General features: G+C 44.8%; 1 protein-coding gene across 1 annotated transcript in view; it reads left to right on the top strand.

Annotated features, from left to right (window-relative positions):
- Positions 1 to 790: 790 nt before the first annotated feature.
- The window catches only part of TMEM150A (transmembrane protein 150A), an 87,270-nt gene continuing 66,562 nt past the window's right edge, over positions 791 to 21,498 (top strand). Inside the window, exon 1 of the mRNA XM_085635209.1 lies at positions 791 to 925. The gene's annotated coding sequence lies outside the window, so the exon portion shown is untranslated. The remainder of the gene's footprint in view (positions 926 to 21,498) is intronic.

The raw sequence follows: 21,498 nt of genomic DNA, 5'->3' as shown, positions 1-21,498 counted from the left end.
AGCACCGTAATTACATTACACATTCAGGCACGGGGAGATTAAGATTTGCCCAGAATCACAGGATGTGGACGCGACCTCGAGGCTCGAACCCTGGTTTCCTGCACCAGAGGTTGCAGCGCAGCCAACGGACCACATCCTGACATAATGTCATTGCGAGACCTATTGCATTGTACATGCTTGTTATTGTCTGCTGTTTTTGGAGCAGTAAAGATAGAGAAAGCATAAACCTCACTTCTGTGTCCTTAATAGAATCTAAAATTCTTGTCACAAAAGCTGGAAAAGGTTCTACTCACCAGTTCGAAAGTCGTCAGCGCCAGCCATTACACTAAATTTTCTCCTTTATGAAAAGTTCTATTTAAGTAGCATGTCCGAGCCTTTTCAGAATCCTAAAATGTAAACGTACGGCGCTATTTTCCCCTGGCAGAGGTGGCAATCTATGTTAATTGGCATCTTGAACCCTGAACGATACGACAAATTGTTGGTTACAAAATATTAACAAGTATGCTGCTAGGCAAAGCACTCAAGAGAGTAGAACATCTGCACTGAATGTAGATGGGAGGCATTCTAGTCCTCCTCTCAGTGTAATATTTCGGGTCACTTGTTTCTATTATTCTCACACTGTAGTCTTTCTTCGTACTCTTTTCAATAACTTACGAGGACATCTTCCTCTTTCTCCACCACTATTGTGTCGTCACTCGGAAGGGCGTGGCTTAACAGCTTCTTTGCGTGACGTACTGGTGTTTACAGCTGGTAACACTGGTCGCCGGGAATTGTAGTCCCGCCGTGTTCCCTGATGTCAGTGTTACCGACGGTTTGTACCCCACATCCCACCGTGCCTCTCGGTAGCTTCGTGAAGCTGTGTGTGGAGCCGTACGGAGGCGGTACAGGGTGCAGCACCGACTGGCCACGACGGAGGAGGCAGCAGGTATGCACAGGAAAGGGCGGAAAGGAGGCCAACCTAAAAGTTAGATGAGAGATATGAATTGCCATGCGGTTAGAGAAAATTACACATCGCCTTCTGTTCCTGAAAAGGTGCAGGCCTGGACGTTGACAATCCATTCGAGAGGGATTCGTTTCTGTTGAAGGATAGGGGACATCTGGCATAGGGCTCTCCACCCTAGAGGGCGAGGGGAGAGAGGAAGGGAACTCAGAGTTAAAAGGTAGCACGGCAAGGCTGCATGTTACACATCATAGATGGGTGGGGGAGGTGAGTCAGAGTTTAAAGGTAGAACGGCTGCTTTCTGCAAATTATAAATAATGAGCGAGCAGAGTGCGTGAGTCTAGGCGCAGCTACATACTCCGTCCTGGTCCAGGTGTAATCCTGGCTTCAGTGAGCTCTTCAATTTTCTTGTAGTTTTTTTATAGCGCGAACTCGCCCCGAAGACATAGAAGCGCATTACTTGAGCACCAGTTACATTACACACAAGTATACATTCATTGTTTGCAGGCACCGTGATATTAAGTGAATTGTCCTGGGATTACAGGATGTTGAGCTGACGCCGAGACTCGAACCTGGTTCTCAGTTCCAAAGTCGGCACCTCTGGCTGTGGGATCGATGACGGGAGTGGGATTCATGTGTGTGTGTGTGTGTGTGTGTTTTGCTTCCTCAGTGTGCTAGAGAAAAGGCACCCTGGGGTGACGGTGGGGGAGAGTTTAGCTGCTGCTGTACCCACGGAAGATCTTGAAAGCGACTCGTTGAACTTGTGGCTTTGTCTCCTTGCGTTGAAGGGCTGAACGTTTTGTTGACATGGAAATGCACGGAGCTCAAAGATTTATATCCTGGGCACAAGCCGAGGGTTCACGCAAGTAGACGGCCTCTAGCCACTCTTTTCACAGAGTGGAAGCCGTCTACCCTGCTAAGAGGTTGGGCCCCACAGAAATATGCTGAACGTGTCCCGGTGTAATATATAGACACCGGGACACGCTCAGCAGTGCCTTCACGTTGTCTACTTTCGTTTCGAGCAACGACGTCTCGTCAAGGGTAGTAAGCGCTAAATAAATAGAATACAATATACAACGTGCAGCCGGGGAATGGCATTATCCGATTTCATCGGGGTTTATAACAAAGACCAAAGTTAAGGGGTCACCAATCCTCCTTTTGTTGGAGTATCCTGTCTGAGAGCTTTCAGGAGCTTCACGCCTAAATGCAGTGGAGGGCAAACAAAGGTACACAGCTAAGGGGGGCATGCTTTTTACTTTGTTCAGCCTCTGTATATAAGAGATATGCATGCACGGTAAGAATGTCAGATGTGTTAGTCTGTCCCAATATTTACACAAATAGCAATTTAAATACCACTATTTTATTTCTTTTATAGTGATATAGTACTAATCCCAATACAGGATGTCAGAGCACTTTACATGACTAGTACACGTTATACATGGACATCAAATCTTGTGTGTAAATCATTGTACAGAATATGTCACATAAGACAGTGAGGGTTACAAGGTGTAGCAGCCACATGGCCTTCATAGCCCACTGTGATATATTAGAAGGTTTACAATGTATGAGCTGCAAGTAACAAAAGGGTCTGTGTGTTAAAAGCAGTAACTAAGTTACCCAGTTACATGAAATAAAAATCTGTCATCTGCGTGTCACTTAATGTGCTTTGCAGGAGACCTATTAACCCTCTAGCCGGCTTTGATTCAAAACTGGGACTAGACAAATCATAGATCTCTCCAGCAATTGCGTTCATCACCAGAGTTGCCAGTTTCTTTACGGCAGGGTTTTAAAAAAGAAATGTACAAGTTGAGGCCCAGATTTTGGGTCAGGGTTGTGTCACTTTTTTATTCAACCCGATGCAAAATCTAATTTGCTAAATATTGTAATGCTAAACATATTTGTGTGGTCTTAAGATCTGATGTCCCTTCTAGTGATGTCTTTTCCTGTGAGGTCATGTGTTGTCATGCCACTTACTGTGATGGCACGTGCAATGTCACGCACCATGATGTCAGTAGAATACGCCTAACTTCGCTTGTCCCCCCCCACTGGTTTTTTAGGCCTTGTGCCCTGGATACATATTAAGGAGGAAGGAAACTGAGATGTACCCAGGAGGTTTGGGGGACCTACTGCCCACGAAGTGGTACTGTTTAAAATGATGGAGACGTATGAAAGATGACAGTACTCATTTGATGAAGAGAGAACTTGAGTGTAGCGTGTTACCTGTCGGGTTAAAGAGGTATTGTGCAAACTGAGAACGAGGCATGCTTGAAGTGTTGGGCAAGGACCGATGGATTCCTTCCCTAGTTGTATGGTCTGGTTGGTTCTTTGTAAAGCTTATAAAAATATTTTTTTTTTTTGGGGGGGTGTGGGGTTTGTATTGCATACAGTAAGGGGCAGAGGCCTGGTCGGACTGGGATGGAAAAATATACCCTGGCACTGAAATAGAAGTGACCTCCCATTAGAGAATCCGATATCTAAAAAAGTAGCCCATATTTGCAGATAGGGACAGTTTTGAATTTATAAAGATGTGCAGTAGAAGTGTTTTGCAAGGTATGGAAGACTGCATGGATTTTGAGTTGCTGCAGGCCATGTTTGTTTTAATATAATGGAAATCAACAGCACAAACCAGCCCTCAAACAAACAAAAAAAAATCCAGCCCGCACAGTGATCTGTCAGACAAGCCCATCTGCCTGATTGCCTTATAGACTAGTCCGACAGTGGGCGGAGGGGAAGGGGTGGCAGCCTGGTGATCTGTGTGTGGTGAAGAGGTGGTTTCTATATTGCGTGCTGTGCACATACGTGCGAGAGAAGATCATACTCGGGGATGAGTAGTGGTGCCCATGCATGCTATACGCTAGGTGAAGTGGGGTTCAGGACTACTTTGAGCGCAGAAAGATGAACATGGCTGAGATGTGCAATATAGCCATGTGGGGTGAGAAAATCTTATTTAAATTAGAACGGGGAAATCTGTGGTGTGAGCACGCACTGGCATTAATAGGCAGCAGGAAAACCTTTAATAACATATTAAGTAATCATTTTTAGAGTGGAAGATACACATATGCGACAACGATTCTGTTGTTTGGGTAAGTTCTTGAGTAGGGAATTTCTTACTTGTGATTGAGTGGTGTTAGTAAGGTTCATCCTGCTTATGCTGGTTTGGGTTTCTCCAGATCAAGGTTAGACATACTATTTATTGAATTGAGTTGGAAAAACAAAGTGCCACTGGTGCCGTGGTCATAACCCCAGGAACACTCTTTGCTGTAATGTGTAAAGAAGGGCAGCGATTCTCTCTGTGATGCCTACAGTAGGGGTTGATCATCTTTCTGATACGCAATAGTTGGGGCGTCTCGTGTACCTTTGGCTGGAACTGGCTCCTCCTCTCTAAAGGGTTCCAAAGGTTTATTAGTGATGCATACAATATGGGGTTGTTGTGATTTTTTTAATCTTTAATACATATGGTGTAGACTTGATTTCTTTGTAATGCCTAGGTAGGAGATGGGTTCTACCTAAGATTCATGTTTGGGAGGCGCTGGCTTACTGTGGCGTGAAAGCTGTCAGTCTGATCCCACTTTAATGTTTGTAGTGGGGTAATTCCATCTGCAGTGCTTGCGGCAGAGGGTAAATCCACACTCCTCAACTTGTTTTGTAAATTGTGTATTCTACCTATTAATGTCCAGGAAAGGAATGGATCCTCTCTGTGTGATCTGAATAGATTTCTTATAATGCATTTTGTTAGAGTTGGATCTTTAGTACATGCGGATCCTGCAGTTTTGCTTTAGTTGACCTAGACCCTTTTTGGTGCTTTGTACTTTAGTAGTACTATCCTCCTGTTTGTGTACAGAAAGGGTGGCTATTCTCATCAAATGCATATGGCAGGATGTGGTCCTATTGCGACGGGAATAGCAGGATGGTACCCTCCCTGGCTATGGCAGGGGGTGAATTCTTTACAATATGTGCACTAATATGTCGGTTGTCTGCAGTGCACATGACAGTAGGTGGATTCTCAATAATGCATGGAGTTTAGGGGTATGTATTTTTAATGAGCACGGTAGGGTAGATAATCCCTCTGCATTATATTTGGTAATATAGACACCTTCCTCCTGCGTTGTGTACACTAGGGACTGGATCCTCTCTCTTGCATATGTTAGGAGTTGGAATGTCTTGGGTTGCCGGGTGAATCCTTTATAATGTGTGATTCCGGATGGGGCTTTTGTGGTTATACATTTAGATGTGGAAGCTCCCACAGTGCATAAAGAAGGCAATAGACAATACTCTGTAAAGTGTTGAGTGGGGCATGAATACGTCTTTATTCATATGGCAGGGGTAAACCAGTAATTGTGCACAACTTGGGGTAGATGCGATGACATCCTAATGGTAATGACTGGATCATCTGCAATGTATATTGCTGGGGGTAGACCTTTTACAGTGCATCATGTGACGTCATAACGGAACCTAAACTCAAGGAATAGTATTAAATAAGCTTGACACTGCTTGGGCTACAGATCTCTTACGCTAAATATAAATTGCACAGCTGTGATCCATTGCCTCTCTAGCGGGAACTTAGAAATTATATCTCAAATAAAAATAAATGAAAGAACTCCACGTTGGAAATACTCTACATTTAGTCACGCCAATAAAGCAGGGTGGTATTGTATTGGATGTGACAGGAGGTGGATCCTCGGCCACCGGGCCATCGTCCTTTTCAATACAAACAGACCTAGGTGGATCAGCGCAAATGTGTATGGCATTAGGTGGGTCCTCTGCAGTATACAAGGCAGAGGATTGTTTGCAGGTAACACATACAGCAGTGGTATATTCTTTGTAATGCATGTAGCTTGGAGTGGATCCTGGAGGTGAATCCTCCATGCAGATTTTAACAGTAGGGCGCAACCTGTGTATTTGTAATATGTGGGCGAAAGCTTGACACTCGCGCTTTCACGCATTTGGTAAGATGTAGACCCTCCCTCTGTAATGGGCATGGTAGAGGATAGATCCTTGCTTTAATACATGGATCCTTTGTAATATATATGCATGGGGTAATTCCTCCTCTAATGCATAGCGTAGTAGGTGAACATTACTTCTCCATATTGTCCGCAGTAGAGGTCGACCCTATAATTTGTATTTTAAGGATGAATCTGTTTTACACAATGCGTATGCTCAAAGGTGGAGCCTTCCCTGGACATGGTATGCTGTAATGTATATGGTAGAGGGTGGATCTTCCCTCCTTAGTGACTGGATCTAATGTTTTGAGTCATCAGGAATTATCTGTTAACTACCTACTTGACTTTTTATCCCTTAGGCCTTTGATGACCTGGCGGTTTATCTGGCTGAAGGATGAGAAGTCCTTTACTAGGTCTATTATCCAGGACTGTTTGCGTTTAGACAAATTTGTAGCAATACCCTAGATTAAATACATTATTGTATGTTTTTCAGATATTTTTAACCTGAACATTGTAAAAGATCCCAAAGCAGTTCTATCAATCCCCAAAAATGAGCTAAAAAGGGTTTTTCTGGACTTTGCAGAGAGAAAGAGGGCAGTTGCCGCCGGAACTCTGTTCACTGTCATGTTCTATAATAGATACCTATCTACGGAAGGATTTCCTGTCTACTTAACCTTGGTTACAAGGCCCTCCAATAAATTTGTGTTAACAAGACTCAGATTTGGAATGGTGCACCATTTGGTGGCCCATCCGACAATGAAAAAACATCCATCTGGGCCTTGTAGATGTGATGGGACCTCCACGCAAAGCACACTGCACTTTATCTTGTTTTGCAAATTATACTCTAATTTCCGTATTGCCTTCCTCAAACCAATATTTGTTAAATATGGAATACGGACAGTTGAGCATGCAATGAAATTAATATTTAATTTGCAATCTGCGGATATTTGTTTTTACACTGCAACTTTTTTAAACAAATGCATCAATTCCAGGAAAAGCATGTGTTTTTAACAAAGTGTGGATATGTTTCTGTATTTTAACCAGTTTTTATTTATTTATTGTGATTTTTGATGTATCGCTATGTGTACCACAACTTGCCCCTTGTATTTTTCTTATTATGTCTGTCCATTGTGCTTTTATGGTCATTAATTTGTACCGAATAAAGCTGAATTGAATTGACTGGATCCTCCATTGGTAGTGCATATGGTGAGGATAGTAACGTCCTGTAATTCGTGCACATTGAGATAGATCTTCGATTGTAATGTACATAGCAGGGGGTGTATCCACCTCTACAATGCAAATAACACAAGGGGGGGTCTCTGTAATACATAAGGCAAGGGGGATCCTCCATTTTAGTGCATAGGGTTGGGGTGACATCCTCGTAATTTGTATGGTAGGGGTGAGTCCATTTATGTAATGAACATGCTCAAAGGTGAAACTTCCTTCCCTATGCGAAGAGTGTAGAGAATCCTTCTGAAATGTGTATGAAAGAGTGCGGATCGATCCTTCCCCTGCAATGTGCAGAGTCAGGACTGGATCCTACCTTTTTTATAGATATAAATATAGATTTTCTCTGTAATGCAGGCAGCATGAGGTAGGTTCTCCTTGTATACAAATGGCTGGGATTGGATCCACCTCTGTACCCTGGACATCAGAATTGGGTCCTCTGTAACACACAAGGCAGGGTGGATCCTCTGTTTTAATGCATACGGTAGGGGGTGGACCCTTTCTCTGGAATTTTATCAGCTGATGGACATATTGGAGTATATTTGCTTTCTGTAATACCTACAGTAGGCTTGAGTTCTCTTGGTGTGATTACAGTGATGGGTCCACCCTGCATTGGAATGCAGAGCCAGGACAGATCCTATCTCCAAGTTTATATGATGAAGATTATTCTTCTTCGTAATAATTGTGGTAATGAGTTCCTTCACCCCCCCCCCCCCCCACACACAATGACGCTATAAAAATATAAATAACATAACATAACATACTCCTCAATAATGCACTTGACAGGACATGAATTCTCTCTGTAATGCTGATTCTCTTGCGAGTACCATAGTAATGTGATCCACTTGTGAGCTATATATGCACTTAGTCGCCCGCAATTATTGTTTGTGCCTGTATTATACTTGGGGAAACAGCAAGTACATAGGTTCTGCTAGTGTTGTGCATAGCTATCATGACATTTTCACCACAGACACAGAAACATGATCAGATTCTCCTAAATATTCAGTAAACATCTGTTTTTCCAATTACTTGTTAAATGTAGCTGTTCAGTGGATTAGCTGGCTGGGTTACTGGAAAGGGTTTAGAAGGCTTTAGCTTGGTCTTCTTGGAAAGCAGTGTTTGCTAGTTCTGCTTCGAAATATGTTCTGTGGTTGTCTGGCATGGGCTGTATGGTGCCTGCTTGCTAAACGATCTCCGGAGAGGGGAGTCGGATGCCCTGCACAGGGTGGGTTAATTTTGTGATGCCTTCTTGAATCCAATCAGCGCTTGATCCAGATCGTGGGAGCTTATTCTAATGCCCCCTGCTGCTCTCATCTGCTAATGAGCAATAGCGCTGTCTGTGCTCCTGCCTGTCAGCCAATGGGATAATTCCATCAGCGGGATCCTCTTAGAGGGTCTCGGGCACTCCTGGTCACAGTACTCTCGTAAGAGAGGCCGTATTCAAGCTTTAATCTTAGTACCAGCGATGTCTGCATTCCCATGTGGCATTCACAGCTGGATGTTTTCTGCAGCTCCTCTCATGCCCTGTTGTATATATTTAAGAGAAGGTGGCACTATGGTCTCCATGTGTTAGAAGCTAACAATTTGCTAAGCTTGTACAGCACACACTTATTAATCTAGGCACTTTCCAGACGCTTTCTACAGTGGTGTGAGCTTCACACATTGAACACGTGCGTGGCTCAAATTTACTGAGGCACATACACTTTGCAATTCGGTGCCCATTCTCACAACTGGATTGCTTGTGTGTGGTTAATATTTTTCCAGAGTGTCTTTCTGGACCTTTAGACCTAGTTTGAGATCACTGACGTGTTTCGAATTTGATTATCATACACACAGAGAGAGCAATAAGAACAAGCACTGGCAAAGGCAATAGGCCTCAGTGTTGAAACTTGCTGGCTTTGCCAATACTTTTTTGTGTAAGATAGCGTGCACATTTGCAGCACCCATCTTTAAATGGGTTTATAGAGACAGTGCAAATGTATTCAAAGATGTCTGCCATTGACGCGCGCACATAACAACATGCACATGTGGCAGAAGAGGGGGGGAAATCATCTTGCAGTGGTTAAAATCATTTTTTAAGATGGAGTCCTGCCTATACCATGGCGGGTGCAAAAAAGTACAAATTAAGATGGTGGGAGAGGAGCATATTTAGAAAAAATACGAGCAGAAAGAGGAAAGGTGAGGGAGGTGAGTCTAAAGTGAAGGGAGAACGCAGCACACAAAGAGTGGAAGAAAGCAAAATGCACACACTTGGAGTGCTTAATGGAAGAAGAAAAAAGTAGTCCCCTGAACGCGAGCAAGGATGCTACCAGTGAAAGGATAGATATCAACCAGTCAAAACACAGTGAGACTGGAAGCACAAGACATGGCTGGAAAGCCATCAAATCAAGAGGAGAAAACTGAGATTGACAACTACGCTGTCCAATCATGAGCCAGAGGCGGACCCAGAGCCTGCTTTATCCATACTGTAAACAATACATCAGGTCAGCTGCCAGCTGTCTGTAGCTGAGACCTTAAAAATCAGCAGTTCCCGCTGCACTTATGCTCACAAGTCACAATCTCAAAACGGGGAGTGATTCAATTCAGGACTGAAGAGGCTGGAGTCTATTAACATGTAGCAACAAGAAAGATGCCTCTCCCACCATAGATCAACATGAACTTTTCAACAACTGGAGTTACTTTTATTAACTCCGAATCTACTCAATTAATGTATTTTGTTACTTTTTTATTTATTTATTTTATTTTTATTTTAAAAGTTTTATATAGCGCTAGCTTGATCCGTAGGTATCGGAGCGCTTTACATACATACTGTACAGAAAAACAGACGGAAATTGCATTACATAGTAGGCAGGCAGTAAGGAAGCAAAACCAGGGATAAAAAAATAAATACAGCATGGAAGATAAGGTGGTTAACACAGTCCGGTCACCAACTATCCTTGAATGTCAAGAGAGAGGAGTAAACTCGGATATTGAAGTCTAGGTTAGTTGACGTTGGTCAGGAAAGTATTTGTTAAGGAGATGGATTATCAGGTCCCTTTTGAAACAGGAGAAGGAGGGGTTGCATCTGAGGACTCTAGGGAGAGCGTTCCACATCCTGGTAGTGTTGCCAGAGAACGATCGGTATTGTGTGGATTTCTTTTTCAGTTTTGGAGGAATAAGGAGTGAGTTGGAGCTTCTCAGTGATCTGGATTGACCTGCTCTTACCAGTTTGTTGTTCAGGTAGTTAGGGTCCGGAGAGTGAAGGGTTTTGTGTGTGATGCAGGCCAGTTTGTAAATACACCTCCCTTCCATGGGAAGCCAGTTGAGGGAGTCGAGAGCTGGAGTGATGTGATCAAATCTTTTTACTCCCGATACGAGTCGAGCGGCCATGTTCAACACTGCCCTTAGAGGGGCTAGGTGAGCTTTTGGAGTCCCTGTTAGGATGGCGTTCCCATAGTCGATTTTAGAGAGAACTAGGGATTGGACTACTGTCTTGAGGTCATCATGGGGAAGAAAAGGTTTCAAATTCTTGAGGTGTTTTAGAGAGAGAAAAACACTTTTTGCAGAGTTTCTGATGTGGGCCTCAAAAGATAAGTTCTTGTCAAGGGTGATGCCTAGAGACTTAACTGAGTCGGATAGGACGATGGGGCAGTTTAGGGCGACCAGATTCTTGAGCCACTCTTGGGTTGGACGATGGTTGCTTTTTGGAGGGAATAGGATTAGTTCTGTTTTATCTGGTTTTAAGTGGTTAGCTTTGAACCAAGTTTGGATCTCGGTTAGAGTGGCATTGAGGTGTTGGATGTCGCTGGGAGACTTGATTTTGAAATAGATTTGGGTGTCATCAGCGTAAAGGTGGTGGTTCACTCCAGCTTTTTTCAAGATGATTGTGAGGGGCTCCATGAAAAGATTGAAGAGGGCCGGGGAGAGGATCGAGCCTTGCGGGACCCCAAGTGTGACTTTTGTTGGCATCGAGAGACAGGAGTTGATTTTAATTTGTTGCGAGCGGTGTTGAAGGAAGGAGGTGAACCATTTTAGTACTGTGCCATTGATGCTGGAGCGCTTCGACAAGGTCTCCAGAAGCGCTGGATGATTTACTGTGTTGAATGCCGCAGATAGGTCAATAAGGATGAGTAGGCAGGCATCACCTTCATCTAAAGCAGGGGTACTCACAAACTTTCTCTTGGGGGCCAAATTTACAGTGTGGTTTGTGGCCGAGGGCCGCACTTTGGGGGCGGGGTCATTGGGGGAGGGGGCGGGGCTAGAGCAACAACAACAAAAAATGTGACCATGAGGTGGAACACAGGTCCCTGCAGCGGACGCCTTCGTCCACTGAGCCACCGGACCCGGCATACACATATATCTCTCTCTCTCTCTCTCTCTCCCTCTCTCTATCTCCCTCTCTCCCTCCCTCCTCCGTCTCCCTCCCTCCTCCGTCTCCCTCCCTCCTCCGTCTCCCTCCCTCCTCCGTCTCCCTCCCTCCTCCGTCTCCCTCCCTCCTCCGTCTCCCTCCCTCCTCCGTCTCCCTCCCTCCTCCGTCTCCCTCCCTCCTCCGTCTCCCTCCCTCCTCCGTCTCCCTCCCTCCTCCGTCTCCCTCCCTCCTCCGTCTCCCTCCCTCCTCCGTCTCCCTCCCTCCTCCGTCTCCCTCCCTCCTCCGTCTCCCTCCCTCCTCCGTCTCCCTCCCTCCTCCGTCTCCCTCCCTCCTCCGTCTCCCTCCCTCCTCCGTCTCCCTCCCTCCTCCGTCTCCCTCCCTCCTCCGTCTCCCTCCCTCCTCCGTCTCCCTCCCTCCTCCGTCTCCCTCCCTCCTCCGTCTCCCTCCCTCCTCCGTCTCCCTCCCTCCTCCGTCTCCCTCCCTCCTCCGTCTCCCTCCCTCCTCCGTCTCCCTCCCTCCTCCGTCCTCCTCCCTCCTCCGTCTCCCTCTCTCTCTGTCTCCCTCTCTCTCTGTCTCCCTCTCTCTCTGTCTCCCTTTCTCTCTGTCTCCCTCTCTCTCTGTCTCCCTCTCTCTCTGTCTCCCTCCCTCTCTGTCTCCCTCTCTCCCCCTCTCCCCCTCTCAGTCTCCCTCCCTCTCCCCCTCTCCCCCTCTCAGTCTCCCTCCCTCTCCCCCTCTCCCCCTCTCAGTCTCCCTCCCTCTCCGTCCCTCTCCCCCCCTCTCAGTCATGGTTACCTTTTTCCTTTTACACTCATTATTCTGAAATTAGTGAGTGCTTTTGCATGAAAAGGTAAGGCCATGACTACAGGGCCCGGAAGGGACCCGTTTCAGTGCCCATTGCTTATATTCTTTCAAAACATAGGTAGTATGGTATAAAAAGACCACATGCGTAAACACACAGTCGCTGTACACATTTTGTTTTCCAATTCACCCATCAAGCAGGTATTTCAGTACCTCCAGGCAAGGTGCACTTTCCCACACAGGGAAAACTATGTTGTTCAAAGAGAGAGGAGTAAACAAAAGTATCACTTCACTGGCAAACACTGTAAAGTGGCACTAATGTGTTTAGGTGTAAATAAATCAATCTGGACACCTTGCAACCACTCTGTCGTGCTTTAATTAGTTATTTATTTTTCACATTTGGAATGTTTTATTTCTCTCCACCCGGAGGCTGCACTTGTGTCAGAGAAAGACAACGTTTCCAGCAAAAATGTTATTCTTTTTTGGATCCATTTCACAGGGGAGCAAATAAACTAAAGGAGGAAAGAGAGGGTAATACCCTTTCTTGAAGTCTCGGTTTTTATTAAGGAGCGAGATAGAATGAGAGGGAAGACTCGGAGGCTTAGATGCCGTCACCGTGGGGTGTGCGCGCACAGCTTAGTTTATGGGGACTTGGGGAGGCTGAAGAGGATTGCTTCCAGGCGCAGCCGTCTCCCTCGCTTAGAGTGAGGGGGCCCCCCGCACCACGGGGGCTGCGTTATGCCCCTGGCAGCTGAGGCAGCTTCCCTTCCAGGGCACACACACAGCCCCACCCGAGTACTTCACAGGTCTTTAAGAGACCATTTGCATGATAACGAGGCTTTGTTGTATTTCACCTCTTGGCGCCCCAGCAGCTCCACTCTGACTATCGCTTGAATCCCCGGGCCCCCACAGAGCAGAGTCTGTGTTTGTTGCAAGGTCCGCGGGCCGCCAAGAAAGGCTTGCCGGGCCGCTGGCGGCCCGCGGGCCGAACTATGAGTACCCCTGATCTAAAGCCTTGTGAATATCGTCAGAGAAGTTGCGCATAGCGGTTTCCGTGCTACAGCCTTTCCTGAATCCTGATTGAAAGGTGTCGAAGGTTGAACTCATCAATGTGTTTCTTGAGTTGGTGGAGAAAGCATTTCTCCAATGTTTTTGCAAGGAATGGAAGGTTGGAGATAGGTCTGAGGTTGTTGAGATCATTTGGGTCGGCCCCTGGTTTTTAGGTCTCGCCTGAGACAGCGCTTTAGCGCTGCTCTGGCGAGACTTATAGTAAGCGAGTTTTGGAAGTGCAAACGAGTGCTTTCAGGCCTCCAAATACAGTGCATGTGTGCCGGGCGCGCGCACCATTTGGAGGCCTGAAAGCACTCGTTTTCTTTCACTTTCGCCTGTCACACAGCCGCGCTTTGAAGTGTGATCGCGATTGCGATCACTTACATTTCGCAGGCGCTTTGATGTTTTCAGTGAGCCGCGCGGCCACTGAGGACATCAAAGCGCCCGTGAACACCATTTGCCACCCCCTTCCTGCTTGTTTTAAAGTTTACAAACTCTCAATTTTTATAATCTCTTCCTGCGCTCAGCCTCTTGACGCTATAACCTGTCGGATCCCTTGCACTGTGTGATGGTGACTAAAATAAATGAATAAACTGTACATTCTTCGTGACTTTCTTCAATAGTTCTAGATACTCCGTTACTGCACTATAATGTATAAAGTAATGCTACTTCAGTCTATAATATCCATAAGATGTACCCTTACAAAACACACTCAGCTAGAGTGTAGACTAGAGCATACTAGCATGTGTACACATCTGCATGACCTTAGGAGATGCATACATGTGTCAACAGGGCCACAATCACGGGCGAGTATAGAACATAGGTATGGATATGTACACAACGCACAGCATCCATGACTGAGAGATACGTTATACTGGTGGACGGAGTTCATGAGTGCATGACTGTTTATACACATGGTAGGAAGTGTATACGGAACACATGGGCACGCAGACTTTACGTATGTAAAGTACTTATGTAAGTATGCACACAACACATACACGGCCCATGAGCGTAGACTATACCTTTGTGTGTAAACAAGACACACGCATTCCGTTGTTGTATGATATGTATCTGTGTACACAGCACATGCACGCAGTACATACATTTATATGTACAAAGCACCCATATGATATGAGTGTGGAACATACCTGTATACGTGTGTACACACAGCCCACGAGCGTAAACTATGCATATTTGTACACATACAGAAATACCGATAAAATGGATGTACATGTACATAAACGAATGCATTTCTTAAAAAGTGGTTAAATTAAATCACGAACAGCACTTGCTGTCCAAAATAACAAGGCACGCTCTGTTTTACATAGAACACACCGGCAACTGAATAGAAACGTTTAACTGTTCTCATTTCACGTTTGTTGTTGATAGCACCCACTTACAAAGTTTGGCTCCAAAGATAAAACTTTCCAAAACTCCTCCAACACGTATGCATTAGCTCAGAGCGGGTTTCCAAGGAAACAGCGTGCCCAGGTTGCATTATGAAAATGTTTATTTGTTTGTCCAGACTTGCTTCCTAATGCGTGCCTCTCTCGCCGTTTTCAGTGATGTGCGGCCGTAATTGCCTCTTTTCGTCTCGTTTTTGTTTTATCGCGGGTGAGATTACATCGGATTATTAGCAGTGATTGCTGTAAACAGCTTTCCTCTCCCACTCGTGCGAGTGCCGCCCGAGCAGCTCCCCGGGCCGCGCGCAGCCTTTTCACAGATTCAATGTATGTTTGTGAACTAGTTAACTCCGGGGAGAGGTTGTAGTCCGTCGGCTAGACTGCCGATTTAGGAGCTGGGAAACCACGGCTTGAGCCTCGGAGTCGCGATGTGATTCATTCTGGGCAAATCACTTTAATCTCCCTATGCCTGAATGTGTAATGTAACCGGTGCTCGTGGAAAGCGCTTCAATACCTTCGGTCCGAGTTCATGCTATATAAATCTGCATTAAAATAAAACAAGCATTTGCAATGCAATAGGTCTCGCATTACGCGAGTATCCGCTATTGACATTGCAAATAACAATGCCTTTTATTTTTGTTTTCGTTTCTAAAACAAATAAAAGGCATTGTCATTTACAATGCCAATAGCTTAAACTCGCGTAAATGCGAGACCTATTGCATTGCAAGTGCTTGTTTGAGAATGGGTGTGATTTGACCAAGTTGAAGGGAGTCTGGGACACAGCCTGAGGTGAGAGAGGCGTTGATGATTTTTGTCCAGAAAGGGGTAATGGTGTGGTTAAGTTCTTTTATGATTGTGGATGGGATGGGGTCCATAGTGTGGGAGGAAGGTTTTAGGTTAGAAATTATACTGAAAACCTCATTTTCCGACATTAGCTCAAAGTCGGACCAATGCGCATTGTTTTTTAGCTGGAGGCAGAGCTGATTGTCCTTGGTAAGAACTCTTTCTGAATGATCAGGGGTGGTTAGAGTGGGGCAGGTTAAGAGGGAAGGAGGGTTAGAGGTTTGAATGAAGGATGATCAATTTTCGAAACTTTATTAGTGAAGACGGTGGCAATTTCTTCACAACGCTCATTGGTGGCTTTGATTTCTTGAGAGGGAGTGCAGTTAGTTTGGCTTTTGACAATGTTGAAGAGTTCTCTCTGTCTGTTTTTTGCCAGATCTAGTTGGCTGCGGAAGAAAGACGCCTTTTCACTGAAAATGTGTTTTTTGTATGCTTGCCGAGCAGATCTAAGTTGTGCTAGGTGTAAGGTCGAGAGGTTTAGTCTCCAAGACCTTTCCATTTGTCTGAGTTGACTCCTTTCCTCATTCAGATCCACGTTAAACCAGGGTTTAGATTTGGTTCGCCTCAATTGTTTGAATTTGAGAGGAGCTACTTGGTCTAGAACCTCTGTCATTTTTGAGTTAAAGTGTGTAGTGAGATCATCGGCCGTCGATGATGAGGGTTGGAGTTGAAGAAGGGCATGAATCCTGGATTCAAGTTGGGATAAAGGGGTTGCTTTGATATTTCTGGCTCAGTGTTTAGGTTTGTCATCACAAATCGGTTGGTGGAAGACAAGTGCATCAATCTTGCAATCTTGAACAGAATGAGGTGGTGGTCGGACCAGTCAATGGTATTATATAATGTACTACAGTATTCCATTTTTTTAATTAAACCAAACAGCTTGACTAGATTGTATAAATTTTTTCTTTAGGCCATAATCTTTTGACTGTATCAAACAATTCATTTCTTAACCCCTTCAGCGCGGCGCGGATTCCCGCGCCGTGCTGAAGGGTTCGAGCGCGGGCGGGGCCATGACGGAATGGTTCCGTCATCCGCACAGCTCAACCGATGCTCATGACGGAACCGTTCCGTCATGAGCATCGAAGAGGTTAAACAAAGAGATGAAAATGGAGCAACATACATATACATCGTAAACAAGACACATTATTACAGTGTTCAAAACAAAACTGTGACATTTACAATCAACAAATTTATCACTACAAACAACAGTTAGACTTTACAAACAAATCACAGAAAAACTAACAAGTCCTACTATAGACTTTTAAGTGGCGGGGCTAAAATATTTTTATCTCCACAACCCTTTTTAGGTCGAGCCTAGCGCAGTGCGCTAGCTCTGCTTAGGAGATGACCTCTTGGAATCGGTCTGTACTTTTTCAAAAACTCGTGCATTTACTGCACTGTTTCCAATGAGCACTCGTGCATGTACGGCATCCACCTTACGGGGGCGAGCAGCGGCGCCATCTATTTCCAATTATCACGCCCGCGCTTGTTTACATTTGCCTTCTTAAATAAGATAATTGTTGCACAAAAGAACAGTTTCTCACTGATGGATTAATTTAAGTCTCTGTCTGTCACATACATTGTTTATTGGATCTATTCCGCCCCATCATTCTTTTTGTTTGTATGTTTACATTTGCCTGTCTCGCGGTCGCGTTAATTGGAACCGGATGGCGGTCGCGTTCACTTTTGCGACCGTGCGTTTCTTTTAACTTTGATGCTTATTCCTAGAAATCGGTCCCAATGAGACAACTTCTCTCACGGTATTTTAGGCGCCGTCAGTGTAAAGATTGCTGTGAAACAGCCTTAAATAAAAGTATTTGTTGAAACCAATGAGACTTTCCTCTTGAAAATGGTGAAAGTTTACCGGGATTTCCACTTGAAATTTTGGTAAAATGTTTGTTGTTCAAATGTGGCTGCCTCTTTAAATAAAAGTCATTCAAAAGCTTTCACCACAAGGTGAAGTGTTGGCTTCCCACGAGCGCCGCCTCTCTCCAAGAAGTCGGCTACCTGACCGAAATGCGCCCCTCCTCCTGGCAATCACTGATCCCGCCCCCATTAGACTCAGGATCACAGCTCCACACTTTTTTCATGCACCTCGACCGCTGCTCTCTATCAACCCAAAGTGCATTAAACATCCAACAAAAAAGACCAGGCTCCTACTCATCCACACTAAACTGCTTCGGGTTCTCCACACAACCTTGTGTCTGTTTCTTTTGCCGCTTCCGCCCGTCCCCGTTTCTTCTCCTCCTCCGCCACCCCCCTCACCCCCGCATGCTGTGGCTGTGCTGTTTTATTTGTACACTTCCATTTCATTGTTGGTACATGGGGATAAGTTCACTTGCGGACATGGTAGGATCAGCCAGAGCATTCATTGCAGCGCAATCAAGGAAACATTTTGGAATAAAAATAAACACCAGTGTTGAGATTGTAGCATCAAGCCCCATTCTGGTCACACCTTCTCTAGTGGCCTGCTACTAAATGTGCTTAATTGTACTTTATTTATTTTTTACGTTTCCTAACCTCTCGCAATTAACTTCCAATGAATGTCCCACTTCGAAACAATTCGAGCATGTGACTCTGACAAATTTTGTGTTCGGCTTCATGGCATCGATTCCCTGTAACTTGGATGGCTGCTTAGCTGCTCCTCAGTTTGCTGTGCATGACACTGGTACCACGAGCTGAGGCTGAAGCCAGCAGATGACTGGTGCATCTGAACGGTACCGAGCATTCTGCAATAATGTGGATACTGCAGTTGGTGAGTGAGTTCACCTACCTCCTTAACGAGCCCCCTTCACCTCCGAACCATCAGCTGCCCTGCATCTCTCAACTGTGCTCGAGCTTCGGCGTGCATTGGAGCTGTTTCTCTCATACTCGTAGCTCCCCAGCAGGCAAGACATTACATGTACATGCCCAAAATATTGCTTCTTCTCTAACCAGAGACCTCCATTTTTAACTGACGAGTCCATGCTATATGCAACACGTTCAGACAGCACTGGCCTTTTAACAATACATTGCATTCTGGGATCTGTTGTATGGCTTTTAATATTGTTGCATATGGTATAAAAATAATTTGTTAAATGTTGGTTGGTTGAGCCAAAGCTCATTGAAGATGTGGTATGTGACATGGATCAACTTGACAATTATGGTACCATGCCTTCAAATCGGTAGGAACGTGTAGCAAAATGGTTAAACAGCTAGGTGCAGTACTTCTCGAGCGGTTTGGCTCATGAGTTCCCTTCTTGTTAATTTAAATAATAGGTCGAGGCAGCAGGGTGAGCGAGACTTGTTACTAGGGTCCTGCACTTTGCCAAAAGCTGCTTGCTTCTGTGGTGTGCTGCTTTTGACACGTTAATGTTGATTATCCACACAATTCCACATCACACAATTCAACTCCACACATTTCCAATCCACACCACAAAATGTGACACCAAACCACATTATGCAGTTCAACAACACAATTACACAGCACACCACATAAATCCAATCCACACCACAAAATTCCACATCATGCCACAAAATTCAACAGCACACCACATAATTAAACTACACCACATACCACTCCACAGCACAAAATGCCATTTTTACCATTTGTACACTTTATTTCGATCAAAAGATCATAAAAGTTGCATAAAATACATATAAAAAGCAAACTTGAGCATAATAAAAGGCATTAAAAAAATTGATTTAAAAATAGACCATGGAAAATATACATAGCAGCATACAATAGTTTTAGTACTTAAGACGCTTAATCCACATTGCATGTAAAAAACGTGAAACAGCAAACACTACAACAGTACTTGTGTCAGTGGCTAAGATGCGATAGGCTTCGGTACATCTTGTAAATCCTAAGTTCCTACATAGAGGAATGAGCCAATACTTCCTGGGGGCTCTATATGCAACGCAAAGAAACAGTACATGGATTATTGTCTCAGGCGACCTTCCGCAGGCTGGGCAAATGTTTTCTCTTTGTTTGGCCCAGTTCTTAGTAAAGTCCCTAAGAGGTAAGGTGCCCATCCTAAATTGGGTATATAGTTTCCTTGCCAGAAATGGGTGCACTTCATTCAGGAATGATTCAAAGATATACTGGTCTTTATTTACCAAAAACTGCCTCGAAAGACTGCCAAGAGTTGTGTTTTGTTGTAATGTACTTAGCTTATGCTGCCTATATACCTGTACCAGTTTGGCACGAGAGAGCGTCAAACAGAATACCCCAGGGCTAGTCCAGAGTTCAGGCAAACCAATCCTATAGCACATCTCCTTAATATAGACAAGCCAGGGAAACTTCTTTGAAGTGCTAACTGCAATTATTGAACTTAGATCACGACAATAGGACCCTAGCTCATCTGTGAGCCAAAGTCTTCGCCAGTATGTTAAAGGACGTAGGCCAGCTTCTTCATCTATTGGTCGTATTGCCAGGTCAAGGCGTAGCGGTACTAGAGGGGTGCTTTGCGGTAGGCCCAATAAAAGTCTAATAAACTTGTTCTCTAATAGAGAAAGACCTTTCAGCTGAGAATGGCCCCACAACTCTGCCCCATATAGAGCTGCATTTCTTACTTGTACTTTGTAGATTTCTGCTGCGGGGCCAGGGGCCCTGTGTGTGGTATATTTAGCCATTCTTAATATCGCGCCAGATAGTTGGGCAAGCCGCATAGCTGCTTTGTCTAGTTGGGGAGCCCAGGAAAAGGACTCAGAAAGTGTGATCCCTAGGTAATCAAATAGTGAGACCCTTTCTAGAGTTGTTCCATTGAGTGTGGGATTAGGCCGGGTTGTGTTAGCTGGGTTAAAAACCATGTATTTAGTTTTCGAAATGTTTATTTCGAGCCCATGGTCAATGCAAAAAGCTAAAAAACTGTCTAAAACACGTTGAACGCCCATCGGGGATTTAGATAGAAGAAGGGTGTCATCTGCAAATAGCATGACTGGAACCTTTCTACCATTAAGTCTAGGGGAGTCACCACGGTCCGTTTTATTAATATGATTAACCAAAGCGTTAACATAAAGACAGAACAGGGTAGGGGCTAGCACGCATCCCTGCCTGACTCCTCTATTGACTGGAAAGCGCGCGGTTAATTGGCCTGCCTTACCATATCGGACCTGCGCATAGTTGCCAGTGTGCAGTCTAATGATCATAGCTAATAGGTCCAAGGGGACTCCCAGCTTGTGCAGTACCGCCCAGAGCTTATCCCTTGGGACCATATCAAAAGCTGCTTTCAGGTCGACAAATATCAGATAGAGGCTGCCACCCTCCATTGATACTGTCTTCCAGAATAATAATTGCAGCCGTAAGAGCTGGTCAACAGTTGACACCCTTTTCCTAAATCCTGCCTGTAAATCGCTCAAGATATTCATCTCTTCCATCCAGGAATGCAGACGATTAAGTAAAATTCTAGCAAACAGCTTTTGTGCTACATCTATTAGGCTGATTGGCCTGTAATTTGCAGGAAGCAACGGTGATCCTTTTTTAAAAATGGGGAATATTTCAGCTCCTAGCCATGTATCTGGGACGTTCATACCTTTCATGATGGCGTTAAATAAGGTCCATAGATAAGGGACCCAGATCAAGGGTTCTTCTTTATATAGGTCCCCGGGGATTTTATCTAGGCCAGGTGCTTTAGATGTAGAGAGGGTTTTGATAGCACCCTCAACTTCTTGGGCCGTTATTTCATTTAAAGAGTCAAATTGTGCTAACTGAAGAGGACCCTCCGTAAGAATCAGATCATCTCCAGTTGAGTACAATGACTTAAAATGGGCTTCCCAGGCAGATGCTGCGATATTCGGTAGGATTGGGGATCGTTCGTCCTTGTTGCCCGAATTGGCAATAATTTTCCAAAATCCCCTCATGTCCTTATTAGAAAGGGCAATTTTGAGGGCCTCCCATTTCTCAAACTCCCATGATTGTTTTGCATTTTTAATAGTCTCGTAATAAAACTTCCTGGAAGGCTTCAATAC

The sequence above is a fragment of the Triturus cristatus genome, chromosome 11, assembly GCF_964204655.1.
Source record: "Triturus cristatus chromosome 11, aTriCri1.1, whole genome shotgun sequence".
Classification (NCBI taxonomy): Eukaryota; Metazoa; Chordata; class Amphibia; order Caudata; family Salamandridae; genus Triturus; species Triturus cristatus.
This window is presented reverse-complemented; position numbering and strand designations above follow the sequence as displayed.